Source organism: Triturus cristatus, chromosome 8 (assembly GCF_964204655.1).
Source record: "Triturus cristatus chromosome 8, aTriCri1.1, whole genome shotgun sequence".
NCBI lineage: Eukaryota > Metazoa > Chordata > Amphibia > Caudata > Salamandridae > Triturus > Triturus cristatus.
In genome coordinates this window covers 169,182,503-169,204,543 of record NC_140591.1, presented here as the reverse complement: position 1 = coordinate 169,204,543, position 22,041 = coordinate 169,182,503, and positions in this window count along the sequence as shown.

Genomic DNA, 22,041 nt, shown 5'->3' with positions numbered 1-22,041 from the left:
TCCGAGGGCGGTTGGCCACCAGATGTTGTCCCACGCCGAAGGGGTGGTTCCTTGAATGAGGACTTCTGTTTTCTCTGCGTTTAGTTTCAGGCAGCTGTTGGTCATCCAGACTGCGACGTCTTGCATTCCTTTCTGGAAGTTGAGTTTGACGTTGGCGGGGTCTTTGGTGAGGGAGAGGATGAACTGGGTGTCATTGGCATGGGATACGATGTTGAGGCTGTGTTGTGGATTAGGGCCGCGAGAGGGGCCATGTAGATGTTGAGCAGGGTTGGGCTCAGAGATGAGCCCTGTGGGAGTCCGCAGGTGATTTTCGTGGGATCGGAGAGGAAGGGTGGCAGTCTGACCCTTTGGCTGCATCCGGTGAGGAATGATCAGATCCAGTCCAGGGCTGCTCCGTGTATGCCGGCATCGTGTAGTCTTGCGACTAGCGTGCGGTGGGAGACGGTGTCGAAGGCCGCCAATAGGTCGAGTAGGATGAGGGCTGCGGAGTGGCCTTGGTCCAGGAGGGTGCGGATGTGGTCTGTGGCGGCGAGTAGGGCGGTCTCGGTGCAGTGGTTGCTTCAAAATCCGGATTGGGACGGGTCGAGTATGGCGTTCTCTTCGATGAACCGTGTTAGTTCCCTGTTGACTGTTTTCTCTGCAACTTTGGCTGCGAAGGGGAGGAGCGAGATGGGCCAGTAGTTTTCGAGGTCGGTGGGGTCTGCTGTGGGCTTCTTCAGCAGGGGCCTGACTTTGGCACGTTTCCAGTCATCTGGGAAGGTGCCTGTTTTGAAGGTGGTGTTGATGGCTCATTGTAGTTCGGGTGCGATGGCGGCTGCGACTCTATGGTTGATGTGAGGAGGGCAGGGGTCGGTGGAGGCCCCAGAGTGGATGCCTTTTATGGTCGAGATGGTGTCTTCGTTTGTTATGGGTGTCCAGTTGTCGATGATGGGATGGCTGGTGTCTCTGGGGGGGCGGGGGTCTAGCTGGGGTATCTGGTGGGCAGTCGATGAAGTTGTCGTAGAGGTTCTTGATTTTGAGGTGGAAGTAGGCTCCAAGTTTGTTGCAGAGGTCCTGTGATGGGGCGACGTCTGTGGCTTAGATGCGTGGGTTGGTGAATTCCTGAATGACACTGAAGAGTTAATTGGAGTTGGTTGAGTTGGGGAGGATTTTGTTGTGGATAAAATGCCTCTTGGTGGTTCTGATTGGGTTGTGGTAGTTCGTCATAGCGTCCTTGTAGGTGGAGTAGTTTTCGGTTGTCTTGGTGTTTCTCCAGTTCTTCTCCAGGCACCTGCAGGTGCGCATGGCTTCCTGGAGATCGGTGGTTTACCAGGTGGCTTTCCTGGGGTGCTGTTTGCCGGGGTTGCGGGGCGAGCTCGTCTGCGCAGATGGAGATCCAGGTGTGGAGTCCTTTAGCTGCGCTGTTAGTGTTGGGTGCCATTGTGTGGTTGCCTCGGACAAGGGTGGAGTTAAGTTGATCCTCGGTCACCTTGCTCAAGTTCCTCCACGGTGAGCGCGGGACAGGTTTGGGTGCTTTGGGTTTGTCGACAGTGAATTGTACACAGTGGTGGTCGGTCCATGGCGGTTGTGTTGTGCGGCGGAAGTGCACGTTGTTCCCTGCGGCGAAGATAGGGTCGAGGGTGTGTCCTGCTCTGTGGGTTGGTGAGATGACGAGTTGTTTGAGTTCGATGTCGGTGAGGTTGTCTATGAGGGTGGTGGAGTGGTGGTCTTTGGGGTTGTTGAGGTGGAAGTTAAGGTCTCCGATGAATATGTAGTTCAGTGAGGGGATGGCGTGGGGTGTGATGAAGTCGGTGATGGTGGTGGTGAAGAGTGTCCGGGTGGCCTGTAGACGAGGGTCCCTTGGTGTTGGGTGTGGTTTGGATCTTGAAGTGCAGGTGTTCAGCAGCGGGGAAAGGTTTCGCTGGTGGTGGTGAGGCAGAGGATGCTCTTGTGGGCGATGGCGAGCCCCCTCCTGGGTGGGTTTGTCGGTCCTTCCGCTGGATCTTGTATCCGTCCGTGATTGCGTTGCTGAGGTCGGGGGCAGAGGAGGCATTGGACCAGGTTTTCATGAAGAAGGCGATGTCGGGTGAGAAAGAGTCAAGTAGGTTCCAGATTTCTATGGCTTGTTTGTGCATGGGGTGCACCTTGAGGAGGATGCATCTCAGGGTGTCTCTGGGGGTGGCGTTGGGGGAGTTGGAGGCCGGGGTGGGTGCGAAGGTCTGGCGGCAGTGGAGGCAGAACTGGTCATGGGTCATGTTCGGTGAGGCCTGTTGGCAGTCTCTGAGTCTTCCGTGGTTGAGTGCGAGGAGGGTGGTGGTATCGTTAAACTAAAACAATCCCTTGCACACACCAACAGTGTACATTATATATCATTGACAGTAACAAAAAACACTCTTGTTCCTCCGTTGAAATAGTCACTTCAGTTTAATCTCGAAATTCTTAGCCAACACGTGTTTCATCGCGCATAATGGTTGTGCACACCGACTTCTTCAGGGCTATAATCTTTGTATGGACCCTTAATTCTGGTTGTATTTCCGACCCCGAATGGGTTCTAGAGCTCCAGTGATAATTACACAGTAGAAGGCATCCAAAATTTTGCATATTCCAGAAGTCTTTTCTTAAGTATGGATCTTGTGTGTATGAATCATTAATTCATCAAGAAGAACGACGGTGTGTTGTAGTAAAACCACTCTTGGAGGCTAAGTAAGTCCCCTGTACCAGCAACCAAGTCTTTGCTGGTGTCCCCGGGATGAAATCGGTTCAGTAGAGGGGTCACAGGGCGCCAATACCCTTAGTATTTGGTCAAAAAATAAATAAATTGCAAAGGCCAGTCCCAGGGGATGGGGACACCGGTGCCCAAAATGGAAAAAGAGAAAAAATGGAAGAAAATAAAAACTGCAGCTCACCCGAGGCCTGGCCCCCATTCTCGACTACTCTGCAAATGTGCCTCCTGGCACGCTGCTGTTTGGGGGAGGAAGTCCCCTTGGCTGCTGAGGATCCTTAGGGGCCAACAAGACCTCCTGTTACCTTCAGTAAGTCCCACACAGCGGGATTGCTGAGAGGTGGTCGGAGGCCAGACCCCCTTTCTCCACCATTCTGCAAACATGCCTCTTGAGGCACAGCTGGTGAGAGAATGATGTTCCCTTGCTTACTGAGGGCCTCAGGACTAAGGGGGACTTCTTCCCCCAAGCAGCAGTGCGCCAGGAGGCATGATTGCAGAGTGGTGGAGAAAGGGGGCGTGGCCACCAATAAGCTCTCAGCAATCCCACTGTGTGGGACTTACTGGAGGTAACAGGAGGGGTAGTTGGCCCCCAATGACCCTCAAGAGCTAAGGGGACTTCATCCCCCAACTAGAAGTGCGCTGGGGGGTGTGTTTGCAGAGTGGTGGGAAAGGGGGCGTGGCCACTGACACCTTCTCAGCAATCCTGCTGTGTTGGACTTACTGGAGGTAATAGGAGGAGTAGTTGGCCCCCAAGGGCGTCTTTGGCAGCAAACTTCCCCTCCTGTTACCTCCAGTAAGTCCCAGTGGGATTGCTAAAAGGTCTTCGGAGGCCAAGCCCCCTTTCTTCACCACTCTGCAAATGCGGCTCCTGGCGCACTGCTAGTTGGGGGATGAAGTCCCCTTGGCTCTTGAGGGTCATTGGGGGCCATGAAGCCCTCCTGGTACCTCCCGTAAGCCCTACACAACAGGATTCCTGAGAGCTGGTTGGAGGCTACTTCCCCTTTCTCCACCACTCTGCAAACGTGACTACTATTTAAAAAACATAGAAATTCACTGAGAAAAGCCAAAGGATTCAGGGACATGATAGTTAGGAATTAGCATTTAAAAAAACCTTAGAAATTCCCAGAAAAAAACAAAGGTTACAGGGACGTTATAGTTAGGTTTAGATTTCACATGTACAAAACCAGTAAAATTCCACAGCTGAGCTAACTATAAATCGCAACCCCTGCAATGCACTGCTTATGACCTCACATATTACATCCTTCATGACATGGTCAGTGACATCACTCATGACATCTCAAATTACATTACAAATGACATCATCCAGTGACTGGGAGAGTTTAAAAAAACGTTTATGAGTGTTAAATATATTTGCAAAGGTGTATTGGTGAATCAGTGGGTGTATGAATGCCTGATTGGATGATGGATAGGTAGAAAGAGAAAACAAGATTTAGATGAGACAGTGTCTGAAATGATGAAAGGCTGGATGAATGGACGAATAGACGACTAGATGGGAGGGTGAAAGGATGAAATGGTGGATTGATAAAAGGAGGGTGAATTGGTGGTTGGATGAAAACGAATGGATGGATGAATAGCTAAAAGAATGGAGGAATTGTTGGAAGTATGAGTAGAAGGATGGATGCAAGAATGTAATGATGTGAGGGTGGATGGATGAAATGGTGAAAGTATGGATGTATGGGTGGAAACATGAAACGATAGATAGATGGGTGGATTCGTGACAGGCTTAAAGGATGGTTAGAAATAGATGGATAAAAGGCTGGATTAAGGGACCTCATCTAGAGTGGGTAGTTTACTTGCCTTGCTCACCTGACAGCGTTTGAGGGATGGATCAAAGTGGGGGGTATTTAAATTTTCTGGCTACTCCCTTGCTTTGTTACCACTTGGTAATGTGAGCTGCTTTTATTCCATGCCTTTGCCTTTCTTTTTAAAATTTACATAGTGAGTCACAAGCCACGATCTGGTCTTCAATTTTGACCTGTTATTGTACTGTTAGGCACATTATCTACCACGCTGAGGTCTCCTAGAACACATTTTTTTAAATTTAATTGCGAGGTTTTTGAACCTGTGTGCAAACTACGGACCATAGAAATAGTGAACAAAGTTCTTTGCAGCCATGCAGATTGTGAGCCTGTATTCAAGCTTTGGTTTGTGAATCCTTTCATAAATATATTTCAACATCTATCTGTTTTTATATTTGTGGCAGTTTCATAAAGTGGCGGAGAGATTTCAGACATACCTTCCAGTCCGAGTGTAGGGCATCAACCCCGCCACAGTTACTGCAGTGGAAGCAAACATTCTCTTGGGACTGGAATGCCAAACACAAGAATTGAGACATCCTTTAACTTTCCCCACTCGACCAATCTGCACTCAATATATAAAGACCATAATGAGGCGTTCATACGTTTTACGTGATAAGTTTCCTGTGGGTTTTCCTTGATGTAGACATTTCCCTCATGCAGTGATCGGTGTGAGCACTTCTGCATGATTCTTTGTCCTGAACATATCGAGCAAAGATCTTCCTCTTTTTCCATCTGACTTACACTCAGGGATGGTTGCCGAATTTGTGCTTTCCAGATTATTTCCAGGCTGTTGCAGTAGTACCTACAAACAATGTGCTGATGAAACAGTAAACAGTCCAGGGCCTCATTTATGAAAAGTGACGCATCACTGCTTGAAAACAGCGATGAGTCACTTTTCATTGTGCCCTCCTTGCGACATGCTGGATGCGTCATATTTCCAGTATGACACACCATGTCGCAAGGAGTTACAGATACGTCAGTATTTCTGGCGTATCTCTAGGTGCCAAAATGACGCATTGCTGGAGTGTGTCACAAAAGTGACGCAACTCCATCAATGGGTCATTTCACATGGGCAAGTCCCATTTCAAATGTGCCTGTTTCAGTCTTATGCCTGCTGTGAGGCAGGCATAAGACACTGACACATTTGCGTCCTAGAAGTGACGCAGTGAAATCTCATAGATTTCACTGTGTCACTTCTACGAGGCTTACTTGCGTCAGAACGCCCACCCTGCATACATTATACCTGGCACAGGTATAATGTGGCGCAGGGGTTTACAAAGTGACACATCTGGGGGAGGTGCCAAGATGGCGATCGGGACGGCAGCGTAGGCTCCCGGCTCCGTGAACCTCCACATCCCGCACAGATATCCTGCATGAGATCCTTAGCCTGCGCTACATGCCCGTGTTGGTGGTTGAGAGCGGCGACCGATCGTGTGATTCTGAAGTTTCTGGCGGCAGTACCGCCGGAGAAATGTTCATTTGAAGTTTGCGGCCTGTGCAACCCTGGAACCGGGACCTCGGGTGGACAACATGGCCGGGTAGCAGTTCAATAACAGCGGCCATTGGTGACTGGGTGGAGTCGGAATACCGGAGCGGTGCGAATATTGGCCTGAATTTCGCTGTGGTCATTCCTGCCACTGAGCGTAGCGGAACGAGTGCATGCCCGAGGTGGCAATTCCAAGATTCTTCGGTAATTGCCTGAGCCCTCGCCAGTGAGCTGCTCGGACGCTGCCTGAAACTCGTCCCGATTTTCGCGGGCCACTCCCGAATTTTCGCGGGTACTGGTCCAGGGTGAGGATGGCTGTTACCTGTGACCACACACTGGACACATATTTTGCCTGCCCCCGGAACCCTGTTTGCAGAGACATGGAACTGGATGCGCTTGTGCCTGAGTCCCGGTCCCAATCTGGGGTGGAACTACCCTGCGGCCATCTTGATAGGATGGAGTCTATCATCCTGTACACTGGGTCTCAGCAAGATTGGGAGTGTGTGGCGAAAAGGAGCGTAGCGGAGCGGGCGCGGGGAGCTGTGCTGGGGTACGGTGACCTTCTCGAAGCTCTCGGTGCCCTTCATTCCACCCTGGTTCACGGCGCCCGGGTATTGGGGAGAAAGCTTGATGGTATCGCGTCAGCGTCGGAACAGTTGCGATCTGCCTGTCCCCAGGTACACAAGGATTTGTTTCACTTTACACAGAAGGAAAGTGTCGTGGCCGCCCCTGTGAATACGGGAAAGCTGGAAACTTCGGACAATGTGGCAGCGTGTGGTCGGCTGGCTGTGGGTTTGGTCTGTTCCGGAGGTTTTAGATTTGAGCAGAAGGTGGTGACTTTGTCCCACGCGCGGCCTCCGGCGACCCAGGCAATATTCAAGCAACGGTCGCCTGCTCTGGCTGATTCCTCCTTCCTGGACGCATGTCCTGGGGCAGTACCGGGAAAGATGATCCTCCATGATGATGACTGTGTTGGTATTCAGCGACGTCCACACTACATGTGTGTGTCGCTTTCTGGTCTTTTTTGGCCGCTCCTCTTCCTCGTCACATTTGACATGGCAATGGGTCGAGGGGTATGCATTGGTGGATTCGCAAAGAGAGGCCAAGGATAAGGCTGATCCTTCAGAGGTTGTCATTTAATAGGCGGGCGGGCACGGGGGATGCGTGCTCTCACGGCATAACTAATAGTGTAGTAGGTGAATAATGCTCCCCATTTCTCTTTGACATGGTCGATTTTTGTTGTTTACTGTTTACCTTGGGGAGGAACATATTGTGCGGGAGGGAGAAGCCGGGGGCATGTTTGAAGGCCCTCCTCCAGTTTATTAATAATCTCTCCATTTCCCCGTCAGGTGGGGTTTCCTTTCTTTCTCCTTTTTCTCTGTTTCTTCTATATTTCGGGTCTGGTTCTGGGGCGACAGGCACACTGCTGGGGGGGGAGCCGTAGTCATTTGCAGGGGTGCAGGGTGGGGGGTTGGGGGAGGGGATTTTTTAGTTTTTTACTTTGTTTCTATGGCCTCCTTTTTCTTCTCTTATCCTTCTTTGTCTTTTCTTTTCTGGGGTCAGTACGGTAGGTTTCCTTCGCTGTCAATCACTGCTTTTTCATCTGTGCCTCAATTTCCGTGGTGTTTTCTGGGTCTTAGGGCAGGGGACTGCAGGCGCAATTGCTCGTGATATTCCTCCACATCCTGAACCCCCTGTTTCAGCGCCATTGACTTGATCGATTGCTGTTTATTGTTGACGTTTACTATTCTGCCTGCCATTTTTCGCTCCTGGGAAATTGTTTGGCACCTGATCCTTCCATCCTCTATTATAAAATGAAAACCTTTTATATCCTGGTTTCCTACTAGTGCTGTTCAGTGGCCAAGAGTATACTAGCATGGAGAATCTGCTCCCCGAGGTGCTGCATGTGATTAAAATTTGCTTTCTGTTACTCTAACTGGCCCCGGGGGTTGTAGGCCCATACTTGTCTTTGGTTGAAATGTCAATAAAGGATTTAAAAAAAAAAAAAAAAAAAAAAGTGACACATCTACCTAGATGCGTCACTTTGTAAATATGACGCAACATGGCTCATTATTTACGCTGGTGGTGCGTCACAAAAAGTGACGCACCAGCGGCGCAAAAGTGACGCAGGGGCTCATAAATAATCCCCCCAGAATTTTGCTGTCCGCACGACAAAATGGCCTACTCCGCCACGACTCGCAGACAGCTTCACTGGCTACTGGTTAAAGTCCTCTGTATGTTTAGAGCGTTTTCCACAGCAGCCACAGACCGTTTCAGTTCTCACAACTGGTCCTGTCTCTAGTACCACTGGGGGTTTGTTTGTGAGCAGCTTCTCTTCTACTGCTACCCATACCCAGAGTCAGACATTCCCGCATTGGGTGGTGCTCTCACTTCCGGTCTGTTCAAAACTTTCTTAAAAAGAAAAAAAAACTGAAAACGTTATTTTTCCAATCAACTTGGTTTAGGAATTATTATTTTATTAATGGTTTCTTTAATGATGTAACTATTCCCCAATGACACTCAGGAGACGTGCAGGAGTTGTCCACGTGTATTTATTGGGTAAAGTTTCCCTACAACGAGAGAGCGCCGGGCAGACTGCTCCGTACGCTCTAAAGCTTTCGCGCGGTTCCTCGCGCATGCGCGGTAGCGTCCAATATGGCCGCCGCACGCCTATGCATGGATACGTAGAGCGCGTCAACTAGACCGCGACACTACATATCTCCCCCTTTTTCTAACGCAAACAAACTTTATACACATACTCTGTTAAAGTTCACTCCAGTTCAAAGTCTTTAAACTTTGATGGTCTCACCACCACTCTGCCTGCTCGGGTGCGTCTTACCGGGGTTGTACGCTCTTCCTGCCCACTGTCTTCATCGGGGCTCCCCCTTATTTCTTCTTGAGTACTAGTTCTTTCTCTTCCTCCTTTCTCACTCTCTTCCTGTGGTGGTTTCTCCATAGTCGGCTCTTTCCTCTCACTATTCCCCTTACTCGAGGCAGTATCTCCGTCCTCCCCTTTGTGGAGCGTCTAGCTCATCTCTCATGTCCTCCTTTTGGGTTGTTCCTTCATTGTCTTCACGGGGCCACTGTAGAATTTTGTTGCATTTTGACATGCGGTCTTGGGACCATACCTTTCCGTCGCTGAGAAATGCTGCTCTGTCGTACACTTCCTTTACTTGTAGGGGTGGCGAGTATTTGCTCTCTCCCTTCCTTTGTAGTACTGCTAACTTTACTCTGACCCACTCTCCTCTTTCTAGGGCCGTCTCTTTCACGTTTTTCCTGCGGTTGTAATGTTCTGTGTAGATCCTCTGCGGTTTCTCCAGATTGTGTTGCACCACTGCCGGCGACCACTTGCTTGTGACTGTCTTTTCTTTCCATGCTACATTGTCCTTGGTGAAGGGTTGTCTTCCTCTCAGAATTTGAAAAGGGCTGTACCCCGTGCCGGTGGGGGTGATGCGATAGGCCCATATCATGCTTTGTAGTTCTTTTTCCCAGTCTTTGCCCATAGAGATGGCTGCTTGTATGGAGCCCATAATCACCCTGTTGAACCTTTCTACTTGTCCATTGCTCGCCGGGTGGTATACAGATGTGTGTTTGAGCTTGATGCCGTTTCTCTCCGCAAACTTAATCCATTTGTCCGAGGTAAACTGGGGTCCGTTATCACTGATGATGGCTCTAGGAATGCCTTCTCTGAGGAAATCCGATGTGAGGAATCGAAGTATGGTGTCCGTTTCCATTTCTTCTTGAACGTGTATCTCCGGCCACTTTGAGTATTTATCCACAATGACACACACGTACTTCGGGATCCCTTGGTTGTCTAGTACAGGTACAATGATGTCTACGGCCACTTCTTCCCATGGATTGTTGGGGTTCGTGAACTCCCCTAGAGCTGGTCTCAATGGCTTCAAGATTTTGTCAGCTCTTTGGCATTGTTCACAATCCCTTACATATCTCTCCACTTGCAGGTCTATTCCCGGCCACCAATACGTTTGCTTGGTTCTCGCTTTAGTCTTTACAATTCCTAGGGGGCCCTCGTGTAATAATGTGAGTAGGTGGGGTGTCAATTTTGCTGGGGGAACCACTCTGTCCCCTCTGTATACAAACATGCCATCATCTCCCACCGACAGCTGTTCCCTGACTTCATAAAATTGTCGGAGCTGTTTCGTCTGTTGTTTCTTGTCGGGCCACCCGTGACCAATGTATCTCTTGATGTCTCCTAAGTCTTTATCAGCTTCATATGCTTCTTTCCATTCTTGTTTACTTATTACCCGTTCTGGATCTTCTGTCAAGGCCACCATTTCGTCATCTGTCCCGTGCTGTTGTTGATACTGTCCATGGCCGAAGCCCTGCTGAGATAGTCAGCTATCTTGTTCCGTGATCCCGGTATGTACTCTACATCATTGCGATATTCCAAAAGTTTTAGAGTCATTTTTGCTATGCGGGGTGTTGCGCTGGCATGCCCACTTGACGTTAACACCTTAACTAACGGTTTGTGGTCCGTTTTGAGCAGAAACCTCGTTCCCCACAGGAACTGACAATACTTTCCCATGGCCCATACCACTGCCAACATTTCCTTCTCGATCACACTGAACTTTTGTTCTGAACTCGTTAGGGACTGGGATGCAAAACTGAGCGTCTCCTTCGTGCCAGCTGGTCTCTCTTGCATAAGAACCGCTCCTAGTCCTTTTTCGCTGGGATCTGTCATCAGTATCGAGTTTCCTTGGGGATCATACCCTTGCAGGGGGATAGCTTGGCCGATTTTCCTTTTTACAGTGTCGAACTCTCCCTTTGTTTCTTCCGTCCATTTGAATGCTGTTTTCTCCCTCGTGAGTTGCCTCAGGTGGTACGTTTTTGTGGCAAAGTGTGGGACAAACTTACTATAATATTCTGCCATCCCGAGAAAGGATCTTACTTCTTCCTTGGTGGAGGGTGGAGGAGCCTCGCAGATGGCTTTTACGTTTGCTCTTTTTGGTGTTATTCCCTGTGCTCCTATCTCGTGTCCCAGGTATGTGACTGACGACATACCAAAACGGCACTTCTCCCACTCGGCTGTTAGTCCGTTCTCCTCCAAGGTCCTTAATACCCGGTCCAGCTTCTCGTAGTGATCTTTCCGTTCCTTCCCCCTCACTAGGATATCATCTTGGAAGTATTGTACCCCTTCCATGTCTCGGAACAAACGGGCCATTAGTTTCTGAAAGACCGCTGCTGCTGAAGCTAGGCCAAAGGGCATGCGGCAGAACTGATAGCATCCGAATGGCGTGATGAATGACGTCAGTTTCCTGCTCGTGTGGTGTAGGACCACTTGGTGATACGCTGACTTGAGGTCGATGGTGGAGAACCACTTTACTCCTTTAGTCCGTGCCAGCATCTCCTCTATGCGCGATAGGGGGAACTTCTCCACTATGATGCACTTATTTAGTTCTCGGAGGTCCACACACAGGCGCACCTTGCCCGTTGGTTTCATTGCCACCACCAATGGTGCCAGTCATTCCGCACTGTCGATGGGTTCTATGATTCCTTCTTCCTCGAGTCTGTGTAGTTCTCGTTGCACCGCTTCCCTCACCGCAAGCGGTATGTTTCTCACCTTGTGTGCTACGGGCCGTACATTCTCTTTGAGCTCAATTTTGTGCGTGAATTTTTCCAGCTTCCCTATCTTCTCTCCAAATATCTTCGGGTATTCGCTTCGCATTCCTTCTGCTTTAGGCCATCTCTCCTCTGATGTCATTAATACTTGTGTGTCCCCTCCCGATTCAGTTGCATTCCTAGTTCTCCTTGGTCCCTCCATCCTAGAACTGAGGGACCTTTCTCAGCGACGTACAATTTGCATTGAGCGCTGCGTTCTTTGAATTGGAAGGGTAGGCTTCGGAACCCCACCATCGGAATGGGTTCACCCGTGTATGTAACAGGTCGTATGTCGGGAGGTTCCAGTTGTGGGCCTATGACGGGCTCAAATTCCTCTTCCCACACGGACCTTTGGATAATAGTGTATGGGGACCCAGAGTCCGCCACTATGGTGATCCCTATACCTCTGATTAATATGTCACACTGGGGTTTGCGTGAATGTCTACTGTCAACACCCAACACTTGGTCTTCCACGCAGAGTACGTTGTCCTCTTCTTCCGGTTCTTCTTCTTCCTCGTCTGGGTCCTGCGCCACATATTTCACTGTGCGCTGTTTCCACTTCCTTCGGCAAACCTTCTCGTAGTGGCCCATCAGGCCACAGAATGCGCATTTTGCTCTGAAAGCGGGACATCGTTTGTCCCGGGCCGCATGGTTTTGACTGCCGCACCTGTAGCACTTGGACGTTCCTTCCTTGTCCGGCTTCCCTGTTTGTCCTTGTTTCCCTTTCCATTTGTTTATTCCTTTGTGCTCCCCCTGCGCCGTTTTGCCTCTTCCGTAGTTGTCGGCGTCTTCTACTTTATTGATCGTAGGTCTCTGGGTTTGTTCTCTCTTCGCCGCTTCTGCACATCGCTTTGACCGTTCGGCTCTCTTTACCATGGCTATCACGTCTTTCAATGTGGCATCTCCATTCGCCCACAGTTTGTCTTGCACGGTCTTGTTCGTGGTATGCATAACTATTTGGTCTTTTATAAATTCATCGTGCAGTACTCCGAATTTACATGTTATTGCTAGTTTCCGTAATGCTGCGACATAGTCGTCTATCGTTTCCCCCGTTTCCTGTTTTCTTTGTTGGAAATTGTAGCGATCAATGGACGTGCACACTGCGGGGCGATAGTGGGTATCCAAGTCTTCAATGGCGTGTTTGAACACTTCATCATCTGCTGGTGGTCGGGTGGCGGGTACTAAAGTCTGAAATACTCTTATGCCTTCTGGTCCTAGGTTGTGTAAGAGTATCCTTTTCCTCCTACTACTGGAAAACTCTTCTCCGTTCTCGTCTTCCAGTGCCTCTTGGTAATTTTTGAAGTATTCCCTCCAGTCTTCCCATTTCATTTGAGGCTCTCCCGGCCTCGGCAGGAACGGGATTGGTGTCGTGAGTGACGATGCCTGCGCGCACATTGCGGCACGTCCCCCTGGTTCCTCGGACTGCCTGGTTCTTCCGCCCCTTCTTCTTCTCCTCGGGTCGCCCTGGCTGCCTCTGTGCCCTCTGCGCTATCTCTTCCGGGTTCCGCCAGGGCCTCAACTGTATCGTGCTTCGACACTGGGAATTCCTATTGTGCTGGTTCCGCCTCCCCGGCTTGCTATTTTGAGTGTTTGTGCGAGGGTCCTGCACCTTTCCCCTTTTTTTTCTAGTGCTGCCCTCTGGCTTCAGTCTGTCGCTGCGGCGCTCTCTCGTTAGTGTCCTAGTGTCCCCCTTACAGTCTTCTGGGTGCACTTACTGGTGAGGGTTGGCTTGCCTTGTCGCCTTCTCCGGTCCTCCTGTCTGTCTTCTGGTTTGTTCCCTTCTTTGATGGGTGTATCCTCCTGGTTTTGGGGCATCCCACCTACTTCGCCACTGTAATGATGTAACTATTCCCCAATGACACTCAGGAGACGTGCAGGAGTTGTCCACGTGTATTTATTGGGTAAAGTTTCCCTACAACGAGAAAGCGCCGGGCAGACCGCTCCGTACGCTCCAAAGCTTTTGCGCGGTTCCTCGCGCATGCACGGTAGCGTCCAATATGGCCGCCGCACGCCTATGCGTGGATACGTAGAGCGCATCAATTAGACCGCGACACTACAGTTTCTAATGCTCCTTGAAGCCGAGATGACTAGTGGGTGAAAGGAATGATGTATAAACAAAAGTAAATACATCGAAGGTTGTATAGAGATTTTTCGACTAGAACAAGGTTTTATTAGCGTTCAAAATAGCAACGCTGTCCCTGAATGCCACTCCAGAGCCACTGACAACGACTCGTATATTCATTCAGACGGCCAATAAGAACTACAACAGAAAATATAGGAAAAGCACTCATATATTTCTAGCCAACAGTGGCAAAAACCATGTTTGGAGGGGATCTAGCGTCTTTCTTGACTGCAGTTTTTTTTTTTTTTTGCAGATTTATATAGCGCGAACTCGACCCGAAGATATTGGAGCACTTTACATGAGCACCAGTTACGTTACACAAGGACACATTCATTTTTGGGTAGGCACGGGGAGATTAAGTGATTTGCCCAGAATCACAGAAAGCTGAGCTGACGCCGAGGCTCGAACCTGGTTCCCCAGCTCCAAAGTCCTGCAGTGAATGGTTAAAACGTAACAGGCTTTCTCAAGTTCAAGGTCAGCTGCCAGCCAGCCCTGAAAATGTCAAGAAAACACAAGGGTCTCTTAGCATGTGGAAGAAGACGCAGTTTGCAGCCAAGTGTACTCGTTATTCCCATGAGGTAACCTTTGTCTATGTCTACATGCTCAGCCATCTTTCTCTTCACTGCTTTTTGTCACGAAATTTGCGCTTGCTGTAAACCGTTTGTTTTTATTTGTATTTTAGACGAAACGAAAATGGAATTGCCATACCTTTACGATGCAAGACTTGAATATTTGTTGTTGTTCTTTCTTGTTAGATTAAAATAATATTTTGTACTAAAAATAAAAATAGCTGACCATGACAGACTGCTTACTGTGTTTGTGTCTGGTTGCTTTGTGGACCCCAGCAGCTAAAGTGTAATTGATATATTTGCAGATAACAATAGTTCTTATACTCTTTTGATTTTTAGGTTCAAGTTTACACTGGCCTAACCCTTGCCCAGATGTTGGAAGGCATTCATGCAAATCTCCCCTTTTAGTGACTCATACATAATTCATCAGTTTAGCATCAAGAACCAGCCACCATATAAACATTGCCTAATGAAGTGTAATTTTTGCTCCATTTTTGCCTGTGTGACGCCTTTTGGTCTACAGTTCACGGAATATTCTTACATATTTTGCTTTCAAATATATAATCATTTTGGAAGCTAAATCCTGATAAATGTGTAATTCAAATACGTAACTATAGATTTTACATTTGATAATTTTTAACCTGACCTGTTGACAATCGAGTGGTGAAACACGAATGAGGGGTCTCTCCAGTACTGTTCTATTTTTTAATTAAATTGTTCTCAAATATTGAAATCTCTTGTCTCCTAGTAGCCCTAGCGAGGGAGCTTTGCTTTTTCAGCCCTGATGACAGACCTATTCAAGCTCATTACTGTACAGACAGAGACAATGGATGTGGCTTTGTTTCTGATATGTCAAGAGGCAGAAAGGGGCGAGGAGGGGAATCACTTACCAGGCAACTGTAAATGATGGCTGGGATGTAGCCAGGTGATTTTATGTGTGAGGTTTTAATGTAAATAAAAGTCCTCGCTGGTGTTAAAACATTTATAGCAGAATGATAGCTAACCTCTATAGCCAGTCTGACAGGTGAACAGGCCAGGGTGTTATAACACGGAGGGTTTAACTCTTTATTGAAATTCTGTGTCTTATTATCACAGTCAACATTGTAGTGAGTCACCCAGCGACTAATATAACTAAAGGCCATAGACCGCACAAGGGGCCAGAGGTACGAAGCTTTTTTCAGCTCGCAGACGGCCCAATTCACAGAATCACACTTTTAAATGTACAAAGCCCTGTTTGCGATTCAGTAAGCTATTACCAATTGAAAATTAGGTTTGCGAGTCGCTAATAGGAAGGGGAGTTCCAAGGGACCCCTTCCTCTTGTGAGTGTGGGCACCAACATTTTTTAAGAGCAGGCAGCTCTTAAAATATGAAAAGGAAACTTTTAATTTTTCTTTTTTTAATGCAGTCCGTTTTCCTTTAAGAAAAACAAGCTGCATTGCAAGATAAAAAAAACTGCTTTATTTAAAAAGCCGTCACAGACATGTTGACCCAAGCAGGCCACCATCCCTGTGTGTGCCGGCCATTCCCAATGGGTAACAAATTGCTACCTGCCTCATGAATATTAATGAGGCAGGTCCCCTGCGACCCATTGGGAATCACAAACAGTGTAAAACACACTGTTGTACATAGCTGTTTGCGATTTTCTTCTAGCGAATTGCAAAAACTCGCTATTTGGAAATCGCAAACGGAAGTCTATGTACATCTGGCCAGAGGTCTTGCCCCTAACTATGATCCAGTGTGTGGTGTCCATCATTTGTAGCCCCCATACTCCAGAATAGGCCTCACTGCAGATCACTGTGCACATTGGCGACAAGTGCCTACTGCCGCCTTGACCCTCATGCCTGTAACAACACTTGATGCTGCACTCATGACCCAACCCACGCTTCTGCCTTAGTCGTCAAGCCTGTGTCTGTGCTTTATGCTGATGTGCTTCACTCGCGCAAAGGCCCTGCTCATCACGCTTGTGTCAGCTCTTGACGGAGAACTCCATGGATGGCCCAGATTCTCCCGGGGCCCAAGCATTCCCCCTGCTGGCACATATTCTTGGAGCTCCTGGGTTGGCTACTACCTGGTTTTGTTCCGCATGGCCTGTGGAGGGCTTGTTCCAGGGTGGATCTCAGAAGGTGGGGAACCCTGTCTGAGGCGCAGGCTTGCCCCTCTACTGCAGTGGACATTGCAACATCCTGGAGAGTCCACAAGCAATCACAGTGACTTTCTAAGTGGTGAAGTGCTAGCTATTACAGTAACTTTCTAAGAGGTATAGTGGCAGTTTCATTTTTGCTGTACTGAGTACGCGTTACCTGCACCATGGCTGATGATGCCAATGCTGCATGCACCCAGGTGCCACGCTTACCTGCAGCCCCTCCGCAGTACAACTCGATGGGGGCCAAAATTACTTTTGAGCCACTTGTGAAACTGACAGCGCAGTCTATCACTCCCTTCTACTTCATTATTCAAGGGAGGAAATCTACAAACTACACCCCAACATCAGTCGCAATGACATCTTTATCCCGGAAAAGTCACACAAACTATCAAAGGCACGGGCCACAGAGATGGATGTCGCTGTGACACATGGCTTCAGCAAGTCACCAGGCGTGAAGGTGGAAACGGTGGATGCAGTGTCCACCAGTGCAAAGACCACCTGCCCCAAGCAACCCACACCTGTGCTATCGGTCACACAGTGCAGGATCTCTGGCCGCAAACAACTTCCACTGGAAAACTGCCTGGCAAAAGGGGACACATGCTCCAACTATTGCAAACCTAATGACTATGCCACAGTATGCCGGGGAGGACCAAGGGGCAGTGGAGCCAGAGGAAGACGGCTGGCTATGAAACTCATTCATCAACTCTCGCTGGCCGACCCAGAACACCGGAGTCCAGCTCAGCGCAGCACATGGGTGGATGACACTCATGATGAGACACCCTCAGAGGATGAAGGATACTTTCTCATCTCATTCACCAAACAGCTCAAACGACACAGGAGATCTCAACCCACTTGCTTGGTTGAAGTAGCTGGCACTCTAGCCCGGCCCTCATTGATATGGTAGCATCCCTCAATGTTATGGGTTACCAGCAGTATTGGCGCCTCCACCCCATTGGCAACTATGATCTACACATATGGGGGGTGGACGCCACTATCATTAAAAGGAACAATTATTTTACATGTTCGGTCCAGTAGTCAGGAGATTCCAGCCACGTTCCACATCATCGAAAAAGATGCCAACACTCTCCTTGGGTGCCACACAGTGGAGGACCTGGGCCTAATATAATTTGCGAGGAATGTACAGGCGTTCTAAACTGATGAACTGTTGAGCCAGTTTCATAGCCTTTTCCAGGGGCTGAGGTGCCACCAAGCTCCCCCAATACAACTCCACATAGACAAGACAATCAAGCCAGTTGTACTACGACATCGGCATGTCCCCGTCCACCTGCAGCCGCTGATGGAACAGCAGCTGGACAAGTTGGAGCAGTTGGGAGTAATTGAGAAAATCTCCAGGCCAATGTCATGGGTAACGCCGATGGTCATTGTCTAAAAATGAAAGCAGGTGGGCAGAATATGTCTGTGCTTCAACAGGCGCCTTCCAAACAAGGCCATCAAGTAGGAGAGACACATCACTCCCATGATGGACGATATTGTAGTGGACCTTAATGGTGCCCAGTGGTTTTTGAAGCTTGACCTCAATGCTGGGTACCACTAGCTACGGTTGGGTGAAGGAAGCAGATATATTATGATATTCTCCACACACCTGGCCCTGCAGAGATGCAAGCGCCTGAGTTTTGGAATATCATCCACAGCTGAAGTGTTCCAAAATGTAATCAGGGCGGTGCTCTCCGAACTGCAGCGGGTCATGAACATCAGTAATAACATACTAATATACTCTGTGACGGCTAGGAGCTACCTTGAAGCGCCTGTGTGATCATGGCATCACTCACCACTGGGAGAAGTGCTTCCTCTTCCAAACTAGCATCACATTCTTCATCTATGTTTTCACCCAGGATGGCTTCTGGGTTGACCCAGGGAAGTCACAAGCAATTCAATAGGCCCCAGCGCCACGCAATGATACAGAAGTTCACAGTTTTCTGGGAATGCCCACCTATTGTGGCCAGTTCAACCCCAACCTGGCAACCATAGGGGAACCACACACAGCCTTGACGAAGGCTGATGCCAGATGGAACTGGGGCCCCCGAGAAAAGAATGCATTCCAACTAGTCAAGTCAGCGTTCCTCAGCAATGCAATGATGGCCTACTTTGACCCCAAGAAAAGGACAGAGCTCATTGTGGATGCCAGCCCTGTAGAACTTGGGGCAGTGCTTACACAAGAGTTCGAGTCCGGGAGGTGGGCACCTCTGGCCTTCAAAAGCTGAGCCCTATCCTTGATGGAAGTAAGGTACGCCCAGATCGAGGGAAACCCTCACAATCAAATGAGCCTGTGGACATTTCCACTAGTATCTGTGTAGACAATCATTCCGTGTAATCACTGACCATCAGCCACTGATCCATCTTTTCAAGGGCACGAATTCTAGAGTTTGCTCCAGTATTTGGGTATACAACATCATAGAATCACCTTGTAGTGGCCACAGGCTAATGGCGAGGTTGAGTGCTTTATGCATACATTAAACAAAGCCCTAACAATCGCTGTGCATGAGGAAATTAACCCAGAGACCAGCTTGCACAGGTTCCTACGGGAATACCGAAGCACTCCACACTGCACAAACCAATGCCTTCTTTGGGCTCTCATGCTAAAGAATTACCGGTGGGACACAATTCTGGTACATCTGGAGTGGACCCTGCCAAAGTATGATCTACTTGGAACAGAAGATCATGTGCTCCTGAAGGACGGCCGGCCAGAGTGCAAGTTCTGTAAACTATACGGAACAGGACTGTGGAAGGTAACAAATGTGGAGAGCACAATAGTGACTACCCACAGGGGTGTGGAGATGGTAACTTGGAACATATCATGGTTTAAGCAGGTGGACACCCCTGATGGTTGCGGATGGGGACCAGGAGGATGGAGACCTCACTGCAGGAGACAGGATCCATGACCAATAACAGGAGGGCACCAGTCTAAAGATCATATCAGGCATGAGAATCGCACAACAGACTCCCAAGTTGAAGTAAGCCAAGAGGAAGTGCATGCAGTGGCGTAGCTAGGGGGGGGCGAGGGGGGCGGACCGCCCCAGGCGGCACTGTTTTGGAGGCGGCGGCCGCGTGGCACTGGCGGCCCGTTGCGGCAGCCTTTATAATTTATTTGGGGACACTCACTGTCTAACACTTTGTCAGTCAGTGTCCCCAGTCCCCAAATAAATAATAAAGGCCGCCGCAACAGGCCGCCAGTGCCTCGCGGCCCTGTTTGAAGTGCAAGCAAGCTCACGTGAGCTGCTTGCAACTACTGCCTGCACAAGCGCACGCACGCTGCACGCACCGCATAGTGGGGGTGGTGTGGTGTGGTGCGTGCGCGTGCGCGAGTCGCGACCGGTTCACCAGTCTCTCCTGGGCAATGCCAAACTCCAGCGCACAGACACGGGCTAAGGCGGGGACGAGTCACAAGTCCCGCAGTCGTGCTGAGCTCAGCTGCCGCCCGCGGTGCACATCGAGCAGGCGGCATTTATTTGTGCTGCACGTTTAGGCGGCGCCATAATTCTGCACAACGCGATAGCGTGGGAGCAAGCTTCGACCTACTCGACCCTGTCCTGGTAAGGATTTTTTTATTTTTGTTGTTGCATCTTTTATATAGCGCGAACTCGACCCGAAGGTATTGGAGCGCTGTACATGAGCACCGTATTTACATTACATATTCCCATACATGCCAACATTTCAGAAGCGCAAAGTGGGAGATTTTATAAAAAGAATCGGGAGAATGGGGCCTTGAATCGGGTTACTGTCATGTATGGGCTTTGGAAGTGTGCTGCTGCAGGATCGAACATTTGAAACGCAAATGCACGTTTTTTTCTTACCTTGCAGAAGCATGGAGCGCAATGGCAGGACAAGAGAGGATGATGCAAACTTTGTGCCCTGGCCTGGCAGTGCATACAGACCGATCCCCCCTGCCCCCCCCCCCCCCGGCAGCCCGGGCTGAAACAGCTTCCCGGGCACGCGCACAGCCGCCCCCAAGTACTTCGCAGGTGTTTAAAAGACCATTTGCATGTGAATGAGGCTTTGTTGGTTTTTCACCCCTTCTAGAGCCCCTGCCATTCTGACTATTGCTGGAAGAATTAGCACCTTTACACAATACCAAGCCCTGTCAGGTGAAACCCCGAGGAATCGGGTTTTTTGCTTGCAGGAGTCGGGAGGCGGGAGACTAGCCTTGAAATCGGAAGTCTCCCGCCTGAATCGGGAGGGTTGGCATGTCTGTATTCAGGCACGGGGAGATTAAGTGATTGCCCAGAATCACAGGATGTGGACGCAACCTCGAGGCTCAAACCCTGGTTTCCTGCACCAAAGTCGGCAGCGCAGCCGACGGACCACATCCCCTCCCCTAAATGGATTGATTCCCACCACCGACGCACGCCATCCAGGACAGGCGGGCCCAGGCAACGCCGGCCGCGGCTAAATTAAGTTGGTCAACAGCCTGCTAAGTGCTGGGCAAGGCCGCTGAGAGCGGCTCAAAGCAGCATGATGAGATCCCGCCTGGCGACTCGACCCATGACCTCAGGCCTACCTATGGCTTACTGGAGTGAGGCAGGCCTTCGGAGTCGCCGGCGAACCTGTGCAGAAGTATAGGAGCTGTCTAAGCTTCTCATGTCGGCACCTGCGCGTGGGATCCGATGCACAGCTGCCACAAGAAGTCATTCATCTTCAGGAGTCAGTACGAGTGCAGGTATGTTTTAAAGCAAACACTTCTGTGCAGTGCCATATGTATTTTTTAGACTACTTTTACAGCCTGCTGCATAATACGCACTGGTTCAAGTACTCTTAGATAGTGCAGGCTTTTTACTGCTCACTCTCTCAAAAAGTATATATTTGAAATAAAACTGCCTACAGCCGAATTGTGACCCCAGGCTATGTGTACTTTAATCAAACTTTTCTCCTGAGGCTTGCATGCACCCCCATGCTTAATTGTGTCTCAATGTTAATTGCTTAGACTAGCAATGCAACGTAGCTTCAGATTGTTAATAAATAACGGGCGGTGGCGCACACCCTGCTGTTATCAACGAATTGATTTTTATCAAATTGCTCAGTGTGTCCATCTGAGATAAATTACAGTCTGCAGAGGGGTTGTGACCTCTAAGCTACGCGTGTACCCTTTTATTTTCCAGTGCTTTGCAGCCGTTTTAAAATCTTCTTAAAGTTTCTCGTTGCTCAAATGGGTGTAATTTCTGATATTTATGTTGCCTTTGTTTTTATTGCTTGATTTTCCTTGCGAAAAAAGTGTCACTCATAGTTGTTGAAATGTCACTCATAATTACGCTGACATTATAAAAATGTCACACTTAGCAATCTGAAACCTTGGCAGCTATGCTTCCTTTATGTCTGGCCTGCTGCTGTTAGCTGTACTTCCGGTGCCAGCTGCGCCCCTCCAAGTGCACAAACCATGAGCTGAACATTGCAGGCATTGCCCTGTAGAAACGTAGACATGGCCGCCGGTTGTACAGTGGGGTGTCGGAGAGCATTCCATAAAGTATAGAACCCTGCGAATGCTGGTAATTTCTACGTTTTTATTTCTTTATTTGAAAATTTATACCACACGCAGACGATGTTAAAGTACTCTACAGTTTTGTATTT